At 39.2% G+C, this 17,734-nt stretch overlaps 1 protein-coding gene across 1 annotated transcript in view; it reads right to left on the bottom strand.

Annotated features, from left to right (window-relative positions):
- Positions 1-14,730, bottom strand: part of RASSF8 (Ras association domain family member 8) — a 44,488-nt gene extending 29,758 nt beyond the window's left edge. Inside the window, exon 1 of the mRNA XM_082498402.1 lies at positions 14,706-14,730. The gene's annotated coding sequence lies outside the window, so the exon portion shown is untranslated. The remainder of the gene's footprint in view (positions 1-14,705) is intronic.
- Between the last annotated feature and the right edge of the window lie 3,004 nt (positions 14,731-17,734).

Genomic DNA, 17,734 nt, shown 5'->3' with positions numbered 1-17,734 from the left:
TAGAAACCAAGTATGACAAATTGGGCATTGTAAAAGAAATTGCAATGGCAGTTCACTGCATTTCATGATCCTGCTTCTCAACTTATCTGTGTCCATTCAAAACCAGGAGAACTGGATTGCTCAAGCCTTTACTATTTTAGAGTGGAACGTTCTTACATAAATAGTAAACCTGCACATAAAGGTACCTCATGCTTAAGTCCTTTGAAAGGTTGTTTCTGAAGGCTAATACCATGTTCTGTAGAGATGCAGTTGCACATCTCTGAAGGGAAGGCAATGGAAAAGGCAGGATTGGGAGGCAGCAGCCTTCCATCGGGAATGGGAAGATCCCAGACTGTCCCTGAACCCCTAAAAGACACCTTCAGCTCTTCTGTCTACAAGCTACTGTGACTGTTTGCTCAACTCCTGCTCAGATTTTAGCTAAGGCACAGCTCACGCTAAGACCTGATATATGCTGGGAGCAGTGCCATTAGGTCAAAGCAAGGGCAACACATAGGCAGGACACGGTGGCCAGATAGAGCCAAAGATCATTACACTGTCATTATCATCTGCAGTTTACTGTCACCCACAACCATAATCCTTGCACACTAGTTGTCTGGAAGTTTCTTCAGAATCTGCTAACTCCTGGAAGTGGTATAGACCAAATTTCCAACCTGGAAGGTATAAATACGTCAGCTTACCCAAAAAAGCTTTTGAAGCAGATCCAACAGCAGTTGGACTGCTGAGGCTTGTGTGCTTTCCAGTGTGACACAGGGGATGCCTGTGCAATGACAGAGGAACGATGAGTACCCTCACCGTCAGCTAGATAACTTTTGCTCATACATGCACAAGCTCCAAGTTACGAGTTGCAAGTTATGAAGAACTCGTGAGTTAGAAACCTCATGAATTCAGTGATGAATTAGTGAATTCATGTGTTAGACTAGTCTGTAGAAAGGGGACTGAGCCCTTATGTTTGTTTGCTTTCTTTCCTACTGAGCTCATAAAATAAAGCTTAATTTTTAGAGTATGTTGTCCTATAAATTTGAAGGATGCAAATGGACCGTGACAGCTACATACTGGTATTGATAAGAAAAACATAATCTCTTCTCAATGTTATAATCACAAAGTTTTGACTGGTTTCCTCTTTTGCTTTTAGAAGCAATATAGTTCCGCAATATTTTGAAAAGAAAGGATCAAACCTGCTCTCAGTGGAAGAAATCCATTGTGACCTAAAGATCACTTTTAATGAGTTTTCACCATAACCTGAATTTGAGTGCAATTCCCTCCTCAACATACTGACCAGCCTAAACTTTGACCTGGAACAGCTACTAAAGAATGCCTGAGAATTCATCTGTGCACAGTCAATAGTAGACAGTTGTAGTCTGGATTTCTCCGTAAAATGAAATCATGTTGCACATGGATTGTAAGAAAAGTACAATCAAAACTTTCAGCTCTTATCTTCCTTCCCAGCCAATCTCTGCGCAGAGAGGAAGCAGTTTGCTTTCAATGCAGTATCTGCATCCTTTGTAGGTGGTCAAGTCTGTTGTCCTCCCAGGGGAATAAGGAAAAATTCCATGCATAGAAACTTCTGAGTTTCCAACCCTCTATGTGGGAGTAGTCCGCAGAAGAGAAAGCCTTTAATTAAAAGCAACTTTGGAGCTGAAGTCCTGCTTGTTCAACTATTTGCAGTCCTTCCACTTACAAAAGCTCACTGGGATCCTAGATACCAGAAGGTGAAACATTTAGGCTGAGCTAACCAAACTTGAGAGCTTTCAAAATTAGTAATAAGACTTCTTGCTTTAGTAGTGCTTTAACACTAGATGTATCCAGAGTATAATACTTCCAAATATTTCTGAAATCTTTGCTTTTACAAAGTTAAGGCACATTCATCTACGGCATAAAGCTATACTCATACAATCTCATGCCTTTTACTATAGAAATAAAAAAAAAAACAACCTAGAGAATGGTATCACTTCATCTGAATTCCACTGCTAGGGCTGGGGTCATACTGTTTCCATGTGGTATATCCTGCACTTTGCTGACAAGAAGCAATCTAATACCAGGTTTCTGAACCCTAAACAAACAATATTGTAATTCACTGTCAGCTGCACATTAACTGCTGCGCTCTGTCAAAACATACTTTTTAAGGATCAACATGCTACAAAGACCTGCAGGAAAAAAGATCAGATACGAGCCCTGCCTGAGTTCTAATGCTTTCTTCCACATGCCATCACACCTCAAATATTACCCTTGCAGCAATGCAAAAGCAAATGGGGGTATGAGTTCTTACCTTCACATCAGAACAAATATACTGCTGCATGAGCACTTTGAAGAATATTATTTAGAATAACAGTGTCAGAACAGATATCTGAGCAGCATGGTTTCAGGCTTGAAACCAAACTCCAGCTGAGAATACTTCAACTTCCAGAATGGACAGGAGAGCTTTAGAAAGCAGTATTTAAGACAGCAATGAATGACATTGACTGGAAGCAACTCTGTAGGGTTACATTCTCTGGTAAAGACAAAGCAAGTGCAAGACGTCCTTCCAGGCATGCTGAACATTGCTACATTCTTTCCGGGCTCCAGGAATGGACTTCATAAAACCTGCAGTGCCAGAGCTCCCTACTCTGTGCAGCAAAAGGACACGGGTAAATATCTGGGGACAACCACTGAGTGTCAGTGTGCCCAAATCCCCCCAGAGACAGATGCACTTGCAAACGCATCTGTCTTGCATTCAGGCTCTTCAGTCAGGCTGACTAAGGATGGGGAACATTCTCAGGAGTTTTAGTACCTAGTTATTTCCTTTGGATTTGAACACTAGACCCAGGGATGAGGAGACTACATGCTCACAGCATGTACACCTGAAGTGGAAGAACAGGGTTCTAGACTTTTCTTTGTTTGAAGGGCCTCAAACCCCATCTTTTACTTTCAGATAAGTATTATGTTAGATGATGGCATGTATCATTGCTCTTGTTGTCAAGAAGCCAAAAAAAAACCCAAACCCCAATGTACATGAGACTGTGGAAAAAGCAGGAGGTATTTTAGCTCTAAAAATCTGGTAATTAAAAGCATTCTTATGGTACGAAACAATTTTCAGTTCCTAATACTGCTTACAGAGTTTGGATTAAAAGAAAAAAAAATCCTTTCATATTAACACATACACCATCCTGGCAGCAAAGATGAGAACTCAGGAAGCTCACACTCTATGTTTCCCAAAGCACAGAGAAAAGAGTGCATCGGGGTCACCAGTACAGTACCACTGGGTGAATATTAGATTAACTTTCAGAGGGTGATACACAAAAGCGATCTCTCACTCTCAAAGACCAACAGTGACTAAAACTAGGACCAGATGTATATCCCTGTGTGAGTTGTTCAATAATAGGAAAAAACTGAAAGTTAAACTTTTACTAAAAACCCCAATCATTTAGTATTCTGAAAGTAGTAACCCAAGGGAGGAAAGAAAACCTGAAGACAGACACACTTTCACACTAAACAATAAACCGGAAATATAATTTCACTGATAATCTTTTAGATTTTCAATATTTTAGTATACCATGGGGAGAGCAAACTTTGAAGAAAGCACACTCCAAAGCAAAAGAGTATATCAGCTTCCTTTTAGGACATGCTTTGGACAAGTGCTGGATCATCTAGTCCAGTCTCAGAAGTTCTCTCCATCCTAAATTGCTCTATGATTCTTACTGCCTGTCAACACATAATGGCAAGTTAATACAAACACATACATATTAACTGGGAAGTTAAACAGTCAGTGTTGAACTTACCTGAAGCAACCTTAAAGTCCTGGATCAAGTAAGACTGACTATTAAACGAATCAGCACCAGAAACTGTTATTAAGTTCTGATTTCAGCATCCAGGGAGCAGTCAGAACAGTTAAACCTTCCGTCCTGTTGTGCTAACAGGTAACTATTAAGATTTCTGGCTTCTGCTGACACTAGTCCTTGTGATGTTGCAAGATGAGAGGAAATGTAGAGTGTAGTACAATATAATTGGTAGATAATATTCAGGCTCCAGCCTTTTTTTGCACCCCCCCCCCCCCTTTTTTTTTTAAGCTTTCTTGCAGAGGTCAAGCTGCCCTTCAAGTACTTTATGAAACAAGATTTCACCTTGAAGCCCAAACCTAGTTATCTAATCTATGGTTAGCTTCAACCTTGAAGTTGTCTCTGTCAGACAGAAGTGCCAAGGATGTTGCCTTGGCCCAAACGCAGTGGTGGAAAGCACTTATTTTCTCAAATGGAGAGAATTCCATCACAGAACATCATTTCCACACTCGCTGAAAGACAACAGAGTCCCCCCAAAACTTCTGAAATAGTCCAGCATGAAGAAATTTTTACTAAGATGGAGCTTATAAGATCTGCACAAAACTTTAACCTACTTATGTCCTATGGCTTTAGTGCCAGCTTATTGCAAGAGCATGTGGAAAGAGACTGAAATTGCACCAGTGAAGGTGTAGACTGAGCTTCAGGCTCCGAGATCTTTAAACTGGCCTAGGGTAATACCCATGTAGAGACTGCAGGAAATCTCTTGCACAGGTTTATCTACAGTCTCGATATTTAAGCAGCACTGGCACTCAAAAAAACTCCCAAACCCTACACTCCAAATCCCCTGCATGACTTCTGAGAGAACACAAAAATCAGCTAACAGGCTGTAACAGCTAATTATGCACAGGCATTTGCTCATTGAAGCAAAAGAAAAGCCGAAGAAAATGCAAAACACTAAAACACAATGTAAAACCTAATTAAAAATAGGAAACCTTAATTCAATTCAAATCCAGTTTAGCATAAGTCACTGCCAATGGAGCTTATTGTCTAAACTATCAAACAAGCATGACCTTCCTCTCACTTAATATAGGAATCAATCCAAGTAGGCCAAATGTCAGATGTCAGCAAGCGTGGAGCACAGAGTGTGGTATAATGGATCAAGACACACACAAGTTTTGTTAAATAGCAAAGTGAACATAATGAAAACCAAACAGAACTGCTAAGGGAACACTGGGACGCTCAAATCCTCCTAGCGTAAAACTAGAGAATTCAGCTTCAGGATCACTTGCCCAAGCTTATCAAGACATATCCACAGCTCAACCTTCAGTTTACCTCTGTGCTTTCATACAGAAAGGCAGATGGCAATTTTAGAAATGCTCTAAGAGGAAATATTGCGCCTTTACCCTCTTTTATTAAAAAAATTAAATAGAACATACCATCTTGTACATTCTTGGAAGCTTTCAAGTAAGTGGATACCACATGCATTTGACTAATAAGCACATTTTCTCAATATTCCTAAGATTCTGTGCAAATTTCACAGGTAAAACGTTGCTGGTATACCTAGGAAAAGGTTATGCTAGTATAAATGCATGCATATGTCTTTATACCCTTCTTATATCCCTGCAAAGGGGTCTATTGCAGCTCAAGACCATGTTTTACCAATGCTATGCATAACTCAGAACTGAGGTAAGAAAAAAATGTGATGGATTCAATTTAGAATCTCTAATAGAATAAACTTTGCATGTCACAGTAAAAAAAATTCTAAACCACTTGTGATAGACTATGACATACAGGTCCCTTTCCACGTTACTTTAAAACCCCTATTTTTCTTTACCTGTAAAGCACTTCCATAGCGCGTTACTGGCACTGAGATAGCAAAGAGATGTTGGTGATTTAAGTAATTCAGTAGGCACTTTTGACACATCTCCCAGGAAAGTAAAGGCATTTGAGATTCCACTATAAAACTGCATTACCATCTATATTTTCTAAAGTTCTCTTTCCAGTTCAGCCATAGCTTTTGTATCAACTGCATGCAGGGTAAGATTCATATAGCCACTATGGAATTGAAAGTGTGAAGTTTAATATGTTACTCTCAGAAATCCATATTTTCCCCTATCTCAGGCCACACGAGCTGCAAGACAGAAACTGCTGCAACTTATTTTTCTAGGGGTTCCCTGCATTCATGTTTAAATTTTGTATTTTGTAGAGCTATGCTTCAGTGAAGAAAATATCAAATTCTTTAGCTATGAAGACAGCAGAGATTCACATCCCACTCCCTACCCCACTCAATACAAAGAACAACCCAAACCAAAAACCACAACCTTTTAAAGAAACTCTTTAAGGGTATATTGAAGAGATTGAAATAGAGACCGTCAACTACACAATACGCTGCTGATGTCCTTTTTCTTTGTTTTCTTCTAAAAAAACTATTGTACTTTTGACTACAATGTTAGTCTTTCAGATACAAAATAAACAAGGAAGAAGGGTGACTCCTCTTCCTCCCCAAATTCTGAAGTAGATTTCAATACCAAGATGTGAAGTAGTCTTAAATCTTTCCAAAAAGCTTTCATTATATATATATATATATATTTATCAGCAGCTAGGCTAGCAGCACTACTTCTAGTATTTTTGGTTTAGCCATTACTCTTTGTTGAAAGAAATGTCTTAAGACACTTTGGAAGTTAGAGAATACTAACTCCCTCAGGACCCCAGCATGCTAGAGTAGGAGAATGGAGCATTCCAACTAGCATCCAATGAGCTCTGAAGACCAGGGATAGCATGAAGATTCAAAATGCACATTAGGAAAAACTTCTTTTATAGGACGGTAGGGCAGCCCTGGAACAGGCTAGCCAGGATGGATGTGAACTTCCACCCCCACAGGCTTTCAAGATGTGGGCAAGGCTGATTTTTATCCTGCGTTGGTGGTGGTTCTGCTTGGGCAGGATGTTGGACTACATGACCTCCCAAGGACCCTTCCAGCCAACATTTTCTATGATCCTACCAAAAAGGTGAGAAGAGCATGTGTTGGAGAGAGGGAATTACATAGCTTGCATGGTCTGAATAGTATGCAAAGATCTATGACTTTATCTGACAAAGACTCCCATGCTGTGTTGTTTTTCAGAATCAGTAAACAAATTACACAAACCCTTCTGAAAATCTCTAATACCACTATATTTGGCAAAGATACTTTTCATGTGGTCAAAACAACCCTGTTAACATGCACATAAAGCATGTAAAGATACCTAACAAATTTGCAAAAGCATTTTTGCACATCTTAATTTGAGATTCAGTACTATCAACGTACATCTGTTTGTACCTCCAGCATGCACACATACATGAAATCAGGAGCTGAGCTAGACCAACATCCAAGCATACTGACCAGCAAATCACAGTGATGAATGCATCACTAACATATAGCATGGCAGAGAGCAGCCTACACATGCTTTAGACGTGGACTGCCAGATTGCCTTCAGCAACAGAGAAGTAAGAGCAGCGCTTCACCTTTAATATGGCTCTCATACTGAAGTCAAGAAAATCATACAGGTTTACAGCGAGTGAGGAAAGAGCTAAGCTGATGCCACAAGTTAACAAGATATACATTTTAATATATCTCATGGTTCTTGCATTCCCTCGTATGCCATGACTTATTTCAAAGAAAGGAAGGAACAATCCGGTTGCATGGAAGGGGGGAGACCAACAGGCCACACATGCTGCACGGAGTGTCTACAGCTGGCTGGGAAACAAGGCACTGCCACACCACTCCCCAGCCCCAAAACAGAACAACTTATTTTTCTAAGATGTCTGATCTGAAAAAAAAACCCCAACATTATCATCACTGGTTACACTGAAATGCCAAGGCCATATTAATTGCTAGATTCTATTGCTTGAATAAAGCCTTTGTTTCTACACTTGAATTTCCAGCAAGCTTCTTCCATCTATTCTAAATTACACTTGGAAATACTTGAAAATAGCTAATAAGCTTCACCCTTACAAGACCCTCAGCAGAATAACACCTTTCACCTTCCTGACTGTGTATCTACTTCACATGTCAGTCTTCTGATGTTTATATAATTAAATGACCAGAACCAATCGTCACAACCATTTGTTTGTTTGTGTTACAGGAAGCACACTAACAGCATTTTCTCTTCAAGTACTATTACAGCTATATGACCCTGTCTGAGCCTCTTGAAATCAAGTGCATTTCTGAAGTCTTACATTTCTAAACCAAGTTAAAAACATTCAGAAGAGCATTATTTTCAGAGGAAAAAAAAAATCTAAACCTATCCACAAATGAACATCACTGTACAGTCATTCCTCTCTCCATTTACTGAAAACCCTGTTTGAGCAAAGTCGTTAATTATCTGTTTTCCTGTTTGGATAGGCAGAGTTCTAACAACATCTAAATAACATCTCAGAACTTTTCCCAGCATGGGGAAGAGTGGGCATACCCACAGTAGCATGTTTTAGTTACTCTCTTTTTACCTTTTTACATCAAAAAGGTTGCCAACAAAATTGAGCATCTATTGTCCAAGCATGCTCCAGAGTAAGATATCCGTTTCAACCAATAACAGCAAATTAGTGGTGATACATATTATGATAGTAAATTAGTATAACAGTGTTGGAGTTTGTACTTGGCAAATAAGCATCTTGGATACGGTCAGAAACATTGCCAATCTTTACTGCATAATCTATGAAGACCATCATGATTTACAAGATCTTATTTCCCATTCATGAACACAGAGAGCACCACAAGCCTAAAATGGCTCAAACATGTGCTTCTCTTCATACATACTAGTAGATTCACAAGAAAATTAAGCATACACATAACACCTCGAGAGCAAGGATCTGACTACAAACATCTTTAAAAATACAACTTTTCTCCAAATCAGAGCAGAAGTGAAATAAAGAGCATATACCAGTTCCTTGACAACACCCTGGTTTAAGAGATCTTTATCAAAACATAACACCCCCAAAAAACCCTGAGATGAGGCTCTCCTAGGCCGCAAAACACTGTCCTAATCCTCACGCTACAGGGCTTTGAGGAAAACTATTCCAGTCATCCTCTCATTTTGCATGCCCAACTAAGGTGTTCCCTGCAACAGGGACTTTGAACCCCAGGAATCTCTCAGAGATACAGCCATCAAGAGTGAAGCAAACTCTCTCAGTGTACCAAACTGAGAAGACCCAGCTCAGGAAATCCTGCTCAAATGCCCTCTGGCAAGGGAGAGGCTTCAACCTTATTTAGAAGTGTGCTGACCACTGATCTGTTAAATAAAAAAAAAATGTAATGCAATGTTTTCTGGCAGTCTAACCCTTTGCCTCCCTTCCTTATTAATAATCCAAACTGATGGGAAAGTGTAGGGATGAAACAAAACGCTGAAAAGTTTGATTTTGCTCCAAAAGAAGGGGGGGGGGTGGGGGGTGGGGGGTGTAAAAAAAAAAAATCTGTTTTGAAAACGACTTTGCTGAAAAAACACTCTGAAAATAATAATTTCCTCAACCAGCACAAAGAGACACACATAACCACAGAATATTTGTTTTTAGAAGAAATCTGGAATCTTAACCTTTTGGTTTTGTTTGAAAGCCCATGTGCTTTCAGTCTTTTTTTGCGAAGAAACAAAGCGCTGCTCTGGAATTCAAAGAGATGCTTTGTCCAAAACACAATAATCCTGTTACAGGTGACAGGTGTCAGGCTTGGCCAGCTCCGAGACAAGCAGTGTGGTTCTACAGCTTCCTGGAGAAGCTTTAAGACTTCAGTCAGAAGTCTCCCCAGACCTAGGAAAGGTTATACAAAAGAAATCTGAAATTACAAAGTACAAAGCCAGACTTAAAGTGTGAATACAGGCATCCGTGTTTCGCTTCCTATTTAGTGATGAATTATCTGAATAGTCACTTGAAGGTATTTGGGAGATTTTTGCATATTTGACAAATGAGATTTGACTATTTTTTCTTCCTAACTTCAAGATATCATTACTAAAGCATGCTCCCTTAACAGCTGAAATTCAAAATGTAAACTTTTATTTCTCTAAAAACTAGAAATTCTTGTTTCTAAATATTGTGAAGCTATCCTTTGTAGGAAGCAGGCTACAGAATTGTCAATCCTTTGTGGAAAAAAAAAACAAGATTGTATCAGAATGACATGCCTCTACAGAGCAGGAGTTTCTTTCTTTACCAGAGAGAGAAATGACTAACATGCATTGCAATTAGTGCAAAAACCAATACTATCTTTGCAGTTGCAAGCTGGGAAAACTGCATTTTTTGTTACTGCGATGCAAACATAAGTAGAAAAACTTTGAGCTGTTGTTGGGTGATATGCACATATTTTTTCTTCTCAAATGTTTAACAGCTGTGTATCATTAATACCCATCCAGTGAGGTCTTCTATATATTGCTACTACAAATAGCAGAATATTGCACAATTGTCTAGTGATCAATTAACAAAAACCAAACTATGACCTCAAAAAGGCCAGCCAGGATAGCTTAACATTTAAAATCAGGGTCCCCAGGAAACATGTGATCCCATTCTTTTCACTGCTCTATAGAAAAAGCCAACCCAGCAAGCGCAACAGTGCGAGGATGCAAACCTTGTCAAAGCTCAAAGAATTAATGAACAGAAGTATCAAATGGTTTGCATGCAGCATCAAGGGCTTGGACGTGGCAACCCATGTCCCATGTAGTAAAGAACAAATCAAACATTTTTGAAGCAGAAAACCTAGGCTTTCCTCTGTCTCTTCATGTAAGTGGCATTTCTACACACCACCCTCCCTGTCATTTATTATCAATACTTCTGTCCTTGTTTCCAGACATACTGTCTCCAGTTCAGAGACATTCCATTTTCAGTTTGCCCTCAGTTGACAAGATAACGATGAAACCCAATTTGGAAAAACATACTAGCAGAATTACTGTTTTTTTTTCGAAACATAAGACCAGTATATTTCCTCAGAAACATAGTCATAGTGTTCAACTTTAAATGCATTTCAGAAACTTGAAGTCGAGGTGCTACAAATGTAAACAAATCTGGATAGAAGATACAAGATCTGAGTTTGATGTAAGGATAAATTTACATAGGACAGTAACAAGGGAAAGGACCATCACCCTTAAATGAGAAAGCAAGAAGCTACAAGTAATAAAAATGTGAACAAGTGAGGAAAAGGAAAGAAACAGATGGACACCTCACGACATCTTCAACTTCAGCTGTGCTATCCCACCAGTCTGAACAAGTGCAAGGTCATTAAAGAGCTGCAACACAGATGGCAAGGAAACAAGAGGTACATTGTGCAGTGTTCAACTCTGGAGCTGGGAGCGGGGAAGAGAGAGACAGGAGAGATGAAAAGCATTTCTTGTAATCCAAAGAATGTAGCAAAATTCAAGGATTCCGGTGATAACATTGTCAAAGCAATCTCATTTTTTTTTCTGTACTGACTGAATCCAAAGACAGGATGAAAAAGGTGTATAGACGGTTACGTAAACGTGCAAGCAAAGCAACAAAAATGCAAGAGGCAGCACGTTTCCTTTGAGATTATTTCTCACATCAAACTCTCTCTGAACCAGAGATTCTTTTAGAGAGTATCCAGGAACTTGTCCCATCTCTTCATTCCTTTCAGTAGATACTAGCAGCAAAGATGGGGATAGGGGAGGAATCACAGCAAGATCGATGAATGAGATATTTTCTGATTCATGACCTGGGACATGCAGATGAAAAAAGAAATTCCACCCTGCTTACATGGCAGAAATATGGTTCTGGAAGGGAACACACGCAGGTTTGTGAGTCCAGCCAGCAGGAGAAGTATCTCTTAGCTCAGGAGGGTCAAAGACACCTACTTCATACACAACACAGGCCACGAAACACTCCAGCAGTTATGGCTGGAGGATACAAATGTAGTCTTAATGCTTAAACACCAACAAAGTCTGGTTTTGTTGCTTATTAAGCTTCTCAGAGAATGTAGTATCTCCCTTTCTGTGTTCGGAACTTTATAGTTCTCCTGAATGCCCTGTTGGCCTCCAACTGGCCCCAGCTCCAGGACTCACAGGTGTGAGTTGTATTTATTAGCCTCAACTGGATTCCTTTTCCACTCCCCAGTCTTCACAGCTTTGTGGCAAGGAATTCCATAGATGTAATTCCTGTGGTATTAAGAATCAGGTAATTCTTAAATTTTTGTTGTTGTTCTGAATTAGGTTCTTATTAGCTTCATTTGATATCCATGGGTTCTTGTGCTGTCAGAGTGAATAGAAAAAGCCCTGTTTGCCTTCATCTCATTCATGATTTTGTAGGATTCCCTCGTATATTAAGGCGTTTTTCTTTTTGACTGAAAAGTCCTAGCTTGTTCACTTGTTCGCAAATCTCATCATCCGTACTACCCTCTTCTAAACATTTTCCAGTTCTACTTCTTTCTCTCTGAGATTAGGGAAACAGACTGTAAAGACTATCCAAAACATGTGGGGACCACAGATTCATATATTGGTATAATGTTGTTTTTCTTCTGTCATTTATTGACACTGAGTAAAAGTTGATTTATTTTTTTAAGTACAAAAATCTATTACGATTATGACTTCAGCTGAGAAAAAGTGTTTTGATAAGCCACATACGACAAGCTGACCTTTTCTATTGTGCCCCAAAATAGACACTGGCCACATAATAATAGCAAATTAGATTAGTGATACTTACGAGGAAAAATAATTGTTTTATTCAAAACTAGTGAAGGTAAATAAGTAAATCTCCCCATGTGAGGATGGGCAAGCACCATATTGATGAATTTTCGGCAGGCATATACCTCCTGATACAATAAAACTATTCAAAGAGCATAACTCAAATGGCTCATTTCAAAGTGACAAATAGAGGAGTGTCACTCTAGTCACCTGGCAGCTAGCCACAGACTTGCTCCACGGAAAGGAATTTACTTAAATAATAGTCACATCAAACACTTGAATATTTTTAACTTGGCAGAAGAAAACCTGACTCAATACCACCACATTCTCTGTTTCCTGGAGTTACAGGCCAACACATATATATGCATATATATTTTTTTATATAAATTATATATATATCTACATGCTCTGTCTAAATGGGAAAAATAAGAGACCAGTGTCTTTATAAATTCTGCATACTGTTTCAGTCAACGGGACTATCTTCATTGCTGGTACTACTCCACCATACAGAATCACCACATGTGGTGTTGGTTGCGGGCAGCAATTAATACTCTGGAAAAGTTTGCTTTAGAAATGATCAACTGATTTATATTAAAGAGATACATAACATGTCTAGAATGTGAGACTGAAAGTACTTTAATGAATAACCAAAAAGATCTCCCAAATACAGGACCACTTGAGACAGCATCAGTCTCCAAAGCCAAAATCCAAGACAACATAGCATTTTTAATGATGTATGTATATATACATACACACACATAAAGCTACGCTTCAGCAAAGCTCCTGTATAGTATACAAGAGTGCATTTTATATAAGTTTATATATATTTCTACTAGTTAACTTTCTACACTACGTTAAGGACAATGAAAGTAAACACTTTCAGTCACATAATGTTACTGCCTATCCTTACAGGGCTGGAAGAATCACCATTGATGATGTGCTTCAGCCTTTCCTGTAGTAAGAAAAGCTGTACCTTTATTCTTGCTTCTACTTCAGATAGACAGAACTTAAATATGACACAAGCTACCATTTTGGCAAATGACCAAAGTATTTTGTCCTGTTTAGTATACTGGTCCCTCACCTGCTTCAATTATCAATAGAATACTACTACAAAATACTGTATTTGCATCAGAAGGAGTTGTAGAATGGTATTCTATACATGAAAATGCTAAAAGAAGGTGTAATTGGTATAGCGGTCTGACTTAAAAGCTGACACATGTATGTAAGACTAATTAGATTTAAGCAAAGCCTGTAAACTGTGACCAGCCAGAGAAGAAACTACATGCTGCTCACAGACTCCAAAGAGTGAGCTTCCCCCACTTGCTTCACTAACTTAATTTACAGCATAATACAGAGGACTCAAAAAAAAAAAATCAAAGCAATATGAAAAGTAATACCAACGCATAATCTGACCGTATGTATTCTTATAGTGCTTAATTCCATGTTCTGATACTTTCACTACATCAAAAGTTAAGCACGTTGTCAGGAAAAACATTATCTGCTACTGTTTTCATTTCCTGACATCTCTTCTGGATTTTTTGGCAATGTCTGACTTGCCAAGCTGAGGATGTCTCCTTATTTCCAGCACTGTGTTTTAATGCATGCTCACATTAAGAATGGGAAACAGTTGGACTGCAGGGTTCTTGGGAGCGCAGTGCAGGTGTTTTACATAGTCACAGTACTTCTCCTGCAGAACTTTTATTTGAAGAAAAAAAAAAAAAGAAAAAAAGAAAATTCCCACCTCCCCAAATGATGTCAAGAACCCTATCAAACCAAAACGGATCAGCACCCTCTGCTCTGAGCACATCTATGGCATAACTTGAGGCAGCTACAGCCTGCAATCCCCAAACCCATGTGCAGTCCCAGGTGATTGCCTGCCCTACAAGCCACCCACCAGCTGTTGCTGGTACTGAGAGCTGCTGCCCAAGAGGGCCTGACAGCTAGGAGCCAGGGACAAGAGTCTCCTCTCATTCAGAGGACACACCTCAGCAGCAGGTTAGCCTTGGGTGTCCCTCTTACATGGCTGATGGGGGCATACACTGGCAGATCACATCATCACAGGAGAGAAACTGGGCAGGACCATTGCAGGTCTGCTCCAAAACACAACCATTTTGAGAAAATAGATGTTGCACAGAGCAGAGGAGCTGGGATCTTGCTCAGGTTTCTAACCTTAGGAAGAAAGGAGTGATGAATATGTATTTATGAAGTTCTTTAAGCTTTAGAGTTCTTTGCACGCTTTATGTGCAAGTACTTTCAGCAGGGAGAAGGAAAACTCTTATTTGAAGTTTTTTTGATCATAACTTCTTACCTGCAGATGAAGATAAAGATGTCTCCTTATGCAGTGGGCTTAGTGCAATCTGCTGCTCCAGGCATAGGTGTCAACTCTGTGAGGATGTCAGTTGCTAGAAGAAAAAATTGAAACATTGTTATACATTAAACTACCTTCTTGAGGTTAAAGTCCTATTCCCACTCCTCCCTTTTAATGCTTTGGAAAAAACAATGTTCACCTAGCACCTATAGATATGTATATATAACAGCCTGCGACATAGATGTAATATTTTATTTTTTAAAAGTCAGTTCAAAAGAAACATGGAATACTGCACTTAATTTGCTACCTCTTATACCTGGTGTGACATTTTACTGCTATAAATAACTAAGTGTGGTAAACAACACTTCAACAGCTTTCCAGAACACTATGAAAAACTAAGCACTGTATTAGGTAGTCACGAGAATCTACCACTGCTAAATTGTAAATAAAGGAGGTTAGGAAAGAAGATTGTGAAATAATTTTCTTTTTAAGGAAAATAATCCTCAAGCTGGAGGTGTTCCAGATGTAGAAACCTCCAAGTGCTCTCAAACTGCATACACTGACTCCCTTGCAGCAGCGAATCATGGCCAATGCATGCATAAGTCAAACAAACTAGGCAAAGGGTAACAAATCCCAAACTGCTGATTAAGACTAATATTAATCAGCTTGGAAGGGATGCTTACTACAATGATGTTTAACAGCATCATTGTGACAGACTTACAAACATTGCCTAACACTATGTCATAGCCAAGGAGAACATGTGAGAAGTGGTTATTTTTAAGCCTTCACCACCGAAAACTTTCTGAATAATATTTTAAAGGAACATATCTATTATGTGTAACACTGAATGGGAACTTTACAGTTTGACAGAAGCATAGAAGAATAAATCTAAATCAGGAAAACTTTCCTCTAGCCTTTTAGTGTCTCCTCTTCCACTGTTGTCAGCCATTGATTTTTGTCAAGACAAACTGTTTTTCCCCCAGTACCTGTCAGAGCTATACGAAAAGATTCAATAAGCATCAGCTCCGGCGTAAGCATGTCATAAGCATCCAGGAAACAACAAAAACCTCTTAAAGATCTGAAAAGAAAGGACTGGCCTGTTGTAAAATACTAGACCACGTACACTATGCATCAAAGCTCTGTAGGAGTAGTTACTTCTTTCATTGTGGCCAGAAACTTCAAAATAGGACATTCAGGAGCTCCAGCAATCTCAGGCACATATCAAATTGTTTTCACCACCACTGGCTGAATATGTAGCTTTCATTCACAAACCAATATTAATTAAATTCCCGAGTTGTCAGAATATGTTTTTGTGAAGTGATTTTTTTTTTCTTTCCACTCTGTTGACCCACTAACAATTACTAATGGGTCACATGAGCCTTTCACCTTAGCTTTGAAATGACCATAACCAGTTTTTGGTGAGTTTATGCCTCCCAGCTGAGCAACCCTAATTTCATACAAGGAAGAAGTGCTTGTTAAACATCCTTAATGACTTTGCTTGCAGTTACATTAAAGAACATTGCTTTAGACTCTCAACTAGGGTTTATTCACCACGTATTTCATAACTACAGTCAAACATGCTGAACATTTATTTAACCCACTTCATCAGGTTATATCACCAATGCTTGAGCCCCAATTAGTTACCAATTCCCATATACACATGTTAGATTAAAAAAATAAACTTGATTGTAGGATACAGATGGTGACTCAGTTAATCCAGAGATATACATGGTTGAATTTTGCTGGGGGACGGAGAGGTAGAGAGAAATATCATCTCACCCCAAGCTATGAGAGCTCAGCTTCAAGATGCTAGATTTGTCTTCATCTATTGCAAACTGATCAACTGCCAAGATACAAGGAGTAAACATTTCAGTTACTGTTCCTTGTTAAACTGCTCCAGAATACTTTACACAACAGGCAAAGAATAGTGGATTTTTAACCTGAGTGGAGTAGCTGTGACGCTGCTCCAGCAGTGGGGACCAACACTTCCATTCAGAGCCGTGTTATCTGTAGGTCTATTGAAGCACTAAAGCTCTTCTCAGACCACTCTGCAAACTGAGTGGGAAGGAATAAGGATAAGAGCCACATTCTGTCCTTAGGGACCCCTATTAAATCAGATTCTCAACATCAGCCACTTCCTCTTTGTTTTCCTCAAGCCATATGGCTTCCTGACAAAATCTGTACAAACAATAAATCCATTAATCAAGCCACTGCTGGAGGAAAAGGCACTTTTTTCCCTTCCCTTCATAAATCCAGACATTTTAATGGTGATGTTTTATGTATTTTATTTTATGAAAAATACTAAAGTCTTCTTTATTCTCACAACGCAGCCTTGTAGACTAGAGCCCTAATTCCACTATGTGCTTGTAGAAAGAGATCCTGACATGTTGTTAAAAGGCAAAAAGATACAGGAATAGAGAGAAGTGAGTCAAGCCAACAAGAAAGGAGTCCAGCCTTATTGAATATTTTAGTAGGAATACAGTATAAATTGTTGCCCAGGCTCCCCAGTATACTGAGTCAAGAAACAAAATAACAAAAACTTTTTTTAAAAAATTAACAGGAGTAGGTAGAACAAGAGAGGCATTAAAAGTCATTTCTATTCCTACAAGGCTCTGAGAAGTTTCACGCAGGCAAACGCCAGAAGGCGGCCACAAGCAGCTGAAAGGAAGAGCTTCTTTTAACAGATGCCACAATAAAGGACTTCCCCAGAGGGGAAGAGGCCAGATTTCTTCACAAGGTGAACCAAGATGACCAACTCCACCCAACATGCTACATAATCCATTTGGTGTCTCCAAACTGGTGAAATCACACAGGTGATCATGTTATTCTCAGATCACAACAAAAATAAACACTGCACATGCAAGGAACTCTATGGTAGGGAGGAAGCACAGAAAGAAGATTTCTAGCTCTCGTAGGTGGGAAGAACCCACTCTCCTGTGGGAAAAAGAAGAGAAATAAAAACCAAACCTAACCAGGTTCATTGCTTCACCAAACAAAACAAACCTGAGACTGCTCAACTTCAGCTCTGC

The sequence above is a fragment of the Vanellus vanellus genome, assembly GCF_965231255.1.
Source record: "Vanellus vanellus genome assembly, chromosome: 1".
Classification (NCBI taxonomy): domain Eukaryota; kingdom Metazoa; phylum Chordata; class Aves; order Charadriiformes; family Charadriidae; genus Vanellus; species Vanellus vanellus.
The sequence above is the reverse complement of the archived record's forward strand: the minus strand, read 5'-3'. Positions and strand labels throughout refer to the sequence as shown.